The following is a 10645-nucleotide window of genomic DNA, read 5'->3' on the forward strand; positions in this document are numbered from 1 at the left end:
GGACTGAGTGCCAGGAGACAACACTGTTAAGGCTGAATAGGACCCAGCCCAGACTTGGGGTCATGTAGAGTGGATGGAGTGCCAGGGAGCAACAGTCTCTGTTCAGAGCACAGCAAAGATGAGACCCCACCGGAGGGAACTCAAGGGGCAGACAATGTCACATCCCTAATCTGAGTGACCATGGGGCACAGAGGGACAGCATGGAAGGGCAAGGCTGGAGACAGACAGGATCAAGGTTAATATAGAGGGGAGGAAGGAGCCAGGCTGAGAGAGGCCTGGTGGATTAAGGAATGGGGGCTTGATTCTGTGGATGGGAGAGAGCTATGGAGAGGCCCCATGCAGAGCCACAGAGGTGTGTGGCAGATATTCAGACTCTTCCACCTTTAGACATGGCCATCCTTGCTTTGAGTGAGCTTTCCAAGGTCCCAGCCTGGATCTTCCCTGGCCCCTGTTCACAGGTGGAGGGGTCTGCAGTAAGAAAAGACATACTAGCCAGGCATGGTGGTGCACATCTGTAATCACAGCACTTGGGAGACTGAGGCAGAAGGATTGCTGCAAGTTCAAGGCCAGTCTGGGCTACATAGTGAGTTCAAGGTCAGCCTAAACTACATAGCGAGATCCCTGTCTCAAAACAAACAAAAAAAATACCACCTGCAACCTGAACCCCTTACAGACCATGCACTGTATGCACAGAACTCTGAATTTCTCCCTCCAAAGACCTTGAGCCCATCTCTAGGGTCTGTGCAGCTCTCTCTCTCTCTCTCTCTCTCCCTCCCTCCCTCCTTCTCTCCTTCCCTCCCCCCCACCTCCACTCTGCTTCTTCTCCAGGGAGACAGCTGTAGGTTTTATCCTCAGTTGGAAAACAGAGGGTGGAGCTGAGAGGCAGCTGGGCATGTAGGGGATGGGCAACACTTGGAATTGCATGCAGAGTAGGGGGACCACACCTGTGTGAGGCTGGAGGTAGGAACGTCACAGGTGTGGGCTTTCTTCAGCAACTTCTCAGGCTCCAGCCAACATGAGGGGCAGGGCTCTTGAATGAGGGGAATTAATTGGAAGAATTTCTGGACTCACAGCCTACAGACCACTTAACAGACTGTCACCAAAATCCCAGCAAAAGAAAATGGTAGCGTCCAGCTAAGTGGCAGCAACACAGAGGAAGAAGAGAGGATTGATTTAGGGCTATGTGGTAGGTGGACTCAGACTTCTCCCTGTTTTATCTGTGACTTCTCATAGGAATAAACTCACTATTTCATAGGAAGGAGAATGTAATTTGAAGCTAGAAGAGCTCAAATGCAGAATCAATGGCCTTTATCCAGTATATAATGGTAAAAGAAAAAAATCAATGACTCACAAAAATAAATACAGCTCACCTGACATGCAAAAGGCCTCTGCTGGATCCTAGTGATGGCATTAACCTCTAGTGCATGGTAAAGGCAATGAGGAAAGGAGAAGTCCTAGGATGGAAGCTTTGAGCTGATGTGGGACTAAGGCTGAGTGGAAATGTCAGGTCCACTTCTCACTCCAGATCTTATCTTTCCAGAAAGGGCCAACTGGTCTGCACCAGGATCTAGTAATCTGGGGTGTGCTTGAAGCACGAAAGGCAGTCTATACTTCTGCTCAACTCCTCAAGACCCTCAAAGCCCAGTGGAAATACCTTCATATTTAGCCACAAGGGACTCTTGCTCAATTGCTATAATTCATTTCTAGAGAACTTTCCATTAGCTTGATACCAACAAGGAGGTACTTGGTGAAGCTTTTGACATGTTGGAAACTTCCTAGCAGTTGGATTGATCACCATCCTAAAGGCCAACAACAGGAAACATTAGCTCTATCAGACACCTTTCAAATATTAACACAGTTAATCTTTACAAAAACCCTATAGGCTTAGCCAATAATATTCTTATTTTGTCAAGGAAGAACGTTAAGTGTTAACTTCCCGAAGTCACACAGCTGGGAAAGGCTGGAACTGAGACTATATATCCAGGAAGACTGCCCTCAGAGGAGAGAAAGGGACCTGCAGAATGTTGGACTTTCATCACTTCCACTCTTGGAAACTATGCTTTCATGACTCCCACAAAAAAAAAAAAAAAAGGAGAAAATGTCTATTATCAGACAGATAACAAGAACTGAGATCAGGGTGGAAGTCATTTTTTCTAAACTTTAAATATCATTTTTAGATTATGTACTAGGGAGTACATTACCAAGTCATTGGAGTTTGCAGTGGCCTGGCACAGTGGTTCCTATTTATTTAAGTCCTCTCAACTTTCATGTCCCTTCTGATCCAGGATTTGTTACTTTTTCTACAATGATGTGGTTCTGATCTGGAATTTATTGATATCTGACTGTGGAGTGAGGAGTCCCTAGATGGTTTTTAGAGGTGTTCCTGAGCCTCCTGAAGTGGAATGAAAAATCTGTGTTTATGATACTTTTCTGGGAAGAGTGTCAATACCTTACTTTGGTTGTTGCTCCAAAGTTAGCTTGATATTGTTGTTGAGCATTCTCTTGTGGAATCATGTATAATTTGACTTTGAATCTCAGCATCTGGTTCATGGTAGAGCCCCTGCAAATGTTTGAAGCTTGAATAGGTAAATGTTTCTTACTTTATGGTTGTATTTTCTCTACAGCTTTCTGGGATTCCCATGCCACAACCACCCATGGGACTCCCTCCTCTGCAGCCTCCTCCACCACCCCCATCACCTCCACCAGGCCTTGGCCTGGGCTTTCCTATGGCTCACCCACCAAATTTGGGGCCCCTGCCTCCTCTTCATGTGGGTGAGCCTGTGGCACTGTCCGAAGAGGAGCTGCTGGAGCTGGTGTGACAGCAGGCAGCACTGCTGATGTAGCAAGAGGAATGTGCCAAGCAGCAGGTAGATCATTCATTGAAGGAACATGAGCTCTTGGAGCAGCAGAAGCAGGCTGCTGTATTACTGGAGCAGGAACAGCAGCAGGAGCTTGCCAAGATGGGCAACCCAGTCCCTTGGCCCTCACAAGACATGGGTCAGATTGGTGTTCTTACCCCTCTGGGGCCTCGAGTAGCAGCTCCTGTAGGTCCAGTGGCCCCCACTCCCACTGTTTTGTCCATGGGGGCTCCTGTTCCCCAGCCTTGTGGTCCCCCACCACCCCCCAGAGATGAGAACAGAGAGATGGATGATCCCTCTGTGGGCCCCAAGATCCCCCGGGCTTTAGAGAAGATCTTGGAGCTGAAGGAGAGCCTCTAGGAAGAGATGAACTTAGCAGGAAATGGAAACAGACACTCGCTCATCCCTGGGCCAGTCAGCATCAGAGACTGAGGAGGACACAGTGTCCATATCCAAAAAGAAGAAAAATCGGAAGCGTTGTAACTGAAAGAAGAAAAAAAAGACCCAGCGGGTTCGGATGGCTTCCTCGGAGAGCTCTGGAGACTGAGAAAAAGATTCGGTCCAGTCCCGAGGCTCTGAGTCCCCTGCTGCTGATGTGGAGATTGAATATGTGACGGAAGAACCTGAAATCTATGAGCCCAACTTCATCTTCTTCAAGAGGATTTTTGAGGCTTTCAAGCTCACAGATGTGAAGAAAGAGAAAGAGAAGGAGCCAGAGAAACTTGACAAAACAGAGAACTCTGCAGCCCCCAAGAAGAAGGACTTTGAAGAGGAACACAAGGACAGTGATAACGACAGCAGTGATGGTGAGCAGGAAAAGAAGCCAGAAGCTCCCAAGCTGTCCAAGAAGAAGTTGCACCAAATGAATCGCTTCACTGTGGCTGAACTCAAGCAGCTGGTGGCTTGGCCTGATGTTGTGGAGATGCATGATGTGACAGCGCAGGACCCTAAGCTCTTGGTTCATCTCAAGGCCACCTGGAACTCTGTTCCTATGCCACGACACTGATGTTTTAAGTGCAAGTACCTGCAAGGCAAATGGGGCATTGAGAAGACCCCCTTTGAGCTACCAGATTTCATCAAACACACAGGCATTCAGGAGATATGTGAAGCCCTCCAGGAAAAGGAAGAACAGAAGACCATGAAGTCTAAAATGAGGGAGAAAGTTCAGCCTAAGATGGGAAAGATTGATGTTGATCACCAAAACTTCATGATGCCTTCAAGTGGCAGACCAAGCCAAAGCTGACCATTCATGGGGACCTGTACTATGAGGGGAAAGAGTTTGAGATGAGACTGAAGGAGAAGAAGCCAGCAGGAAACCTGTCTGATGAGTTGAGGATTTCCTTGGGGATGCCAGTGGGACCAAATGCCCACAAGGTCCACCCCCCCCACTGTGGCTGATTGCCATGCAGCAATATGGACCACCCTGTCACACCCCAACCTGAAAATTCCTGGGATCAACTCACCTATCCTTGAGAGCTGTTCCTTTGGCTACCATGCTGGTGGCTGGGCAAACCCCCAGTAGATGAGACTGGAAAACTGCTTTATGGGTATGTCTTTGGAACCAATGCTGCTGAATTTCAGACCAAGACTGAAGAAAAAGAGATAGATCGGAGCCCTTGGGGGGAACTAAAGTCATCTGATAAAGAATCCTCCAAAGAGGAGGAAGAGGAAGAAAATGATGAAGATAAACCAGATGAGACAGGCTTTATTACACCAGCAGACAGTGGCCTCATCACTCCTGGAGAGTTCTTGTCAGTGCTGGCTGGAATGGAGACCCCTGAACTCATTGAGTTGAGGAAGACGAAGATAGAGGAGGTGATGGATGGAAGTGAGACACCTCAGTTGTTCACTGTGTTGCCGGAGAAGAGAACAGCCACCATTGGGGGAGCCATGATGGGATCGACCCACATTTATAACATGTCCACAGTTATGAGTCAGAAGGGTCCAGCCCCAGAGCTGCAAGGTGTAAAAGTGGCCCTGCCTCCCAAGGAGTTGGAGCTAGATCCAATGGCCATGACCCAGAAGTATGAGGAGCATGTGTGAGAGCAGCAGGCACAAGTGGAGAAGGAAGACTTCAGCGACATGGTGGCTGAGCATGCTGACAAACAGAAGCAAAAGAAACAGAAAGCTCAGCCCCAGGACAGCTGAGGGGGCAGCAAGAAATACAAGGAGTTCAAGTTTTAGGTCCCTCACACACAGCCTGCCTTCTTTTAAGCCCTTAATCTGGATGCCTGGGCTTCATACATGATTCCCCAAGAGTGAGCTCTTCTGCAGCTCTCAAGGGCTTGTGATTTCATGTTCTTATTTTAGACTTCTTTTGTAAATAAAGCTGCTTCCCAGAAGAAAAAAAATATCTTTTTTATTCCGGACAGAATATGATCAATATGAAAATGACTACATACAGCAGTGCACATCATTTCCCTCAAAATAAGTACTTTAATACTTGGCATCCATGCTTTTAGGCTAGCATTTCTTAAAGTGTGTTTTGAAGACTTTGAAGGTGCTGAGACCTGTTCACAGACATCTTAGGTCAAAGCTATTTTCATTAGAGGACAAAGGACATTTTATGCTTTTTCTGTGTTGATATTTGCATTGGTGATGCAAAAGCAATAAATGTGAAAAAATGGTGCTTTACATCACTCAAGACAGTAGTATCAAACTGTATCAGCAATTATATTCTTTACCAATACACTCTTGCAGTTAAGTACATTTTTAGAAGGTTGTCCTTGAAAGGGCAGTACAAATTATTAATTTTGTTAAATCTCTAGCCTTGACACTCATTTTCATATTCTTTGTGTTGAGATGAAAGTATTCATAAAGAACTTCCCCTATATATTAATGTATGATGGCTGTATGTATGCCCAATTATGTGATTTTGGTTGCCAGCTAAACTAGCCACATCTTTTCATAGTTTACTATTTTTAGCTGAAAGTATGACTGTCATGCAACTTTGGTTACTTGTGGGGAATTTGACAGACAATTTCTTAAAAATTAACAAAGTAGACCTGTTATTTCAAAATAAGCAACTGATGATATTTGTTGCCAATGAAAAACTCTGAGCCTTCAAGCAAAAATTAGAATTTTGCAAAACTTGAATCCTGGACTATGTGCCTGACAGCTTCTCTGAGTTTAAGACATCCAATGAGATTAGTGTTGAGATTGACATGTGTGACCTTCAGATATTGCACAATTAAATACGTCAACATTTGAAGGATCTGAGCAACCCTATGAGCCAATATTTTCCAAATGATTATACAGAATATTATAAAATTATGTCTGATAAAATATTCACTTAAAACACATCAAAGAGCTTTATTTTAATTTGATAGAAGTCCACCAATATAATTTCAGATTTCATATTGCAACTAACAATTTAAAAAAACTACCACTTTAGTTTTGGTGTAATATCAAAAGAGAATATGCACAATTATCTGAAGAAACTATTAAAATTCTCTCTCTCCTTTTCTATGTGAAGTTGCTGTTTTTCCCATATACTTCAACCAAAAAGCGTATCACAATAGACTGAATAAACAATAAATATAAGACTCTGGCTGTCTTCATGAAAATCATTGAAAAGATTGATAAAAATGTAAAATAATACAAATTAATTTTACTAATTTTTTTTAAAAAAAGTATTTTCATACATGTATTAACATATAATGAGCTTATATTGTTATTATAATGAATTAGTAAGAATTTTAAACCCATATTTTAAGCCATATTTTGCCTCCAGTCTCATGAAGAATTCTGAGATCAAAGTTTGAGAACATCTACTCAAACTATTTTGTACATAAGTATATTTTTTCACTTAAAAATGTATCAAAGACATCCATTCATGTTGAATATAATATCTAATAATATAAATAATACCTACTTCTTAATAAGTGCTAATAATATGCCAGAGAACATGCTGAGAAGTATATAGAATCAATTCATTTCCATGTACTCTTGACATCAAACGTGTGTGAAGTAGGTACTATTTAGGCTAATTAAGTGATAGAGCCAGTTTTTTGTTTGGTTGGTTTTTGCTTTTTTTTTTTTTTTCCGGTACTGGGGATCAAACTCAGGACCTTATGCTTACAAGGTAAGTGCAGTGCCACTATGCTAAATCCCTGGTCCCTTTTATGTTTTTTTAAGACTGGTTCTTGCTATGTAGTTCAGACTGGCCTTGAATCCACTATGTAGTTCACGCTGGGATCAAACTCGAGGTGATCCTCCTGCCTTAGCCTCCCAAGTGCTGAGATTGCAGGTGTGTGCCACCACACTCAGCCCCATTAGCCAGTTTTGAAATCAAGGCTTGTGACTCTGGATCTTGTAGGCTTCATAGTAACCAAAAATACTGTTGTAGCAAGATCTGTGTGAATAAATGTACACTGAATAGTTACTAATGACCACAGTGATGTATGGGGCTTTGGCTAGGAATAATTACAACATAAGTTTATGTAGCTGATTTACAAACCCACAAATCATCAATCACAGAGTGATCTATGGTCTTGGTATACCCGAAAGGCTTTTGCACAGGCCTTCTAGTACCTGAAAAAACTCAGAGACCTGAGAGCACAAGCTGTTTGGCTGCACACTCTTGTGACTGTGCAGAGCAGGGGTGCTGTCCCTAACCCCGTATCCCAACAACCCACCTTCTGTCCTCCTACACAGGCTCCCAGGACCCTGATGCATGTGTCCCAGTGTGTAAAGATCTGCTGGCAGGCCTAACGGTGCAGCCCCACCCCCATATCCCTAGACTATGTGCTCCTTGAGACAGAAACCTCTGCTCTTCCTCACACCCCAAGCCCAGAATGCACCTGGAATGAATGACTGTGGTGCAGTGGCTCCCTGCGCTCTGTCTTGTCTGACTAACCCTTCAGATGCTTTCACCTCTTTCCTGCACCCCAGCTCCTCATATATTCACACACACACACACACACACACACACACACACACACACACACCCCTGTGCTCCTGTATCAGACCTGTCCTCAGGTGGCTGGAGTCCATTTTGCCTACCTCCATGGACAGAGGTGCCTGATATTGTGTGTCCTACTGGGGGCATCCCTGAACTAATGGTGAATGGTGAGAATGGCAATGTAAATTTGCCATCACATTCCCCTCATCAAGCCCCTCAGGGTGCACCCTCATCCCCTGCAGGACTGAGTCCCAGATCCCTTCTGTGGGACTTGGCTGGATGCACATCCTTGCCTGCTCTGCTGCTTTTCCATCTCCCTCCCCAACACCCTGACAGTGGCACTATGGAACACTCCTGTTATGGTTTGATCTAAAACATCCCCCAAAGCGTCATGTGTTTGAAAGGTGTTGGATCATAGGGGTGCTATGCTCATTGGTGGATTTATACATTGATGAGTCCAGTAGCTGAATGTGCTGTTAGGGGGTGGGGCCTGGTCAGAAAGTTCAGGTCTCTGGAGATGTGAGTGGGAAGGGTGTATTCTTGGCCCTGGATCCTCTATTTTCTCTCTACTTCCGGCCACCATGTGTTAAACAATTTTACCATAGGCAGATCCAACTGACCACTGTCTAATCTACTGTAATCCTATACTCTACACCTCACCCACACAGAGAGCCAGTTCAATACCACACTACTGGGCATAATTTAAAAGCAAAACCTGGACAACAAAAAATATACAGTGTAGTGGTTAAAACTGGATTCTGAAGTCAGAATCCCTAACTAAATCAACAACCGGGGGCAAGACAGTTAATTTCTCTGTGCCTATGTTTTCTCATATATAAAATAAGCATAACACTATTCACCTTCTGACATAATAAATATGAGAAGTGCTTAGCTAGTGCCTGGTTTGTAGAAGCACCCTGATGCATGCCAGCTTTCATTAAGTTAGAAGGATCAAGAAGCACAAGGCCAGTCACTTGGTCTTGTAGACCACTGTCCTGGTGTTCTCATGCCAGTAGATGCCATATCAGTGCTTTTCTATTTTGATGTCAGCCAACCCCTACCAGGCCGCTATAACCATAAGCTGTGGTTCCAGCAAGTGCTAAGGCAGATGAATTACTGGTATCAGCCCAGCACTTATGCCCCAGACACCCAAAACAACAGACATTGACTCATTTTATTCATGCCTTAAAAAGGTTGGAACAGTTGTGGGCATGAGCTCTCTCTAATTCTCTTCAAGAAAAGAGGATTGATTTGAGGCAGATTTGTTAGCAGGTCGCTGTGCCCAGGCAGCCAGAAATCAACACAGCCCCTTACACCAAGACCCATACCCCTAGGGCACTGGAGTGACACGAGTTATCCAATTAGCCTTGGTGCCAATGACACATGTAGTCCTCAGGCAGATGACCTCCTACCACAGCCACTGTGGGCTCTGGTCACCTTTAGCTCTTGCACAGGACACATGTCTCTGTGAGCAGCCTTGACGAGTGATGGACAGGAGTTATGGCTGAACCCTCAGGTAATGCAACTCTGAGACACAGCCCCCAGAGGTTACCACTGAGACAAAGCCGAGCTGCCCACAGAGCAACCTGTGCACCCTGCTGTGACTACCTTCCCATCCTCAGTTCCCACTCCCCTGCCTGTGCTTGCTGGCTTCACCTTTGTGGTAATCCATTTTGTATTACTATAATAAAATAACTGAAGCTGACACTTTATAAAGAGATTTATTTGGCTCACTGTTCTGTTGGCAGAGGGTTCCAAACAGTGTGTTCCTGGCCTCCTGGCAAGAGGCCCCTTAACTGCATCACAACATGGTGGAGAAGTAGAAAAGAAACTGGCTGTGTGCTGAAGATGCAGAGTGGGTAGGGCAGCTTCACTGTAAAACAACCTGCTCCTGTGAAAACTGACTCCCTCCTGAAGACCAGCATCAATCCCTCCTGTGACTCCTATTCCCACAACCCAATCACCTCCTGCAAGGTTCCTCCTCTCAAAGGTCCCATGATCTCAACATTGCCACACTGGGAACCAGGCTCTTGCTACAGGAAGCTTTGAGGGACACAAACCATATTCACACCAGAGAACCTCCCAAATAAAGCACTGGCATTCGCAGCTTTGTTTTGGAATTTGCATCAAAGATGATGGATAGCAATTATTCAGCACCTACTGTGTGCCTTTTCCTGGGGATTGGGGTCAGGCAGGGGAGGGGACAGAGCCAGTGCAGGGAATGAGTACAAAGCAAGCTGGGGTTTCAGGTGAGGAATTATTTATCTTCAGTTCTCCCTTCACCCTTCCTGGGCTCTGAGTGCAACACACATGTCATACTTACAAACATTTACTGTAAGTGTTTTACCAAGACCAAGTTACAGGCTTGCTGGAGAAGCCCTGGAGAAAACGGCATTTACTATGGCATTCACAGACTGGCTTTTCCCCTTAGTAATCATAAAAGACACCATTTATTGTCAGTTACTGGGACACCAGGGTTGATCTCCTTCAGCCACCACAGCAATGCTATGTAGTAGGTACTATGGCATTTCATTTTAGAGTTAAAGCCACTGAGTCTCCGAGACGTTAAGTCACTGTATAAAGGTACCAGCACAGGAAAGTACTGCTCCAGGAATCTGACCGAGAGCTCACACTCCAGAGCCCTGGCCACCACTGCACTGGCCTAAAGCACAAACAAATGTCAGTAGGTCAAACCCTCTTCACTCATTCGACCCCGGGATCCAGGGAATGGCGTGTTTCTCTGATTTGCTCTGTTCTCAGCAGGGTGCTGTCAGTCATAGTGGAATATTACAAGGCCCCTCCTTCTTCCTTCCTGCCTCTGACTCTGACTGCATGCCAGAAACACCAGGTGACAGGGAGCAAGAGCCACTGTGACAAATGGCAC

The 10645-nt window shown here is 45.1% G+C and overlaps 1 pseudogene; it reads left to right on the forward strand.

Annotated features, from left to right (window-relative positions):
- The first annotated feature begins 2603 nt into the window (after positions 1-2603).
- Positions 2604-5137, forward strand: LOC101720912 (splicing factor 3B subunit 2 pseudogene; annotated as a pseudogene).
- Positions 5138-10645: the final 5508 nt, after the last annotated feature.

Source organism: Heterocephalus glaber, unplaced genomic scaffold, assembly GCF_053883595.1.
Source record: "Heterocephalus glaber isolate CG9 unplaced genomic scaffold, H.glaber_assembly_v1.0 deba00001472, whole genome shotgun sequence".
Taxonomy (NCBI): Eukaryota; Metazoa; Chordata; class Mammalia; order Rodentia; family Bathyergidae; genus Heterocephalus; species Heterocephalus glaber.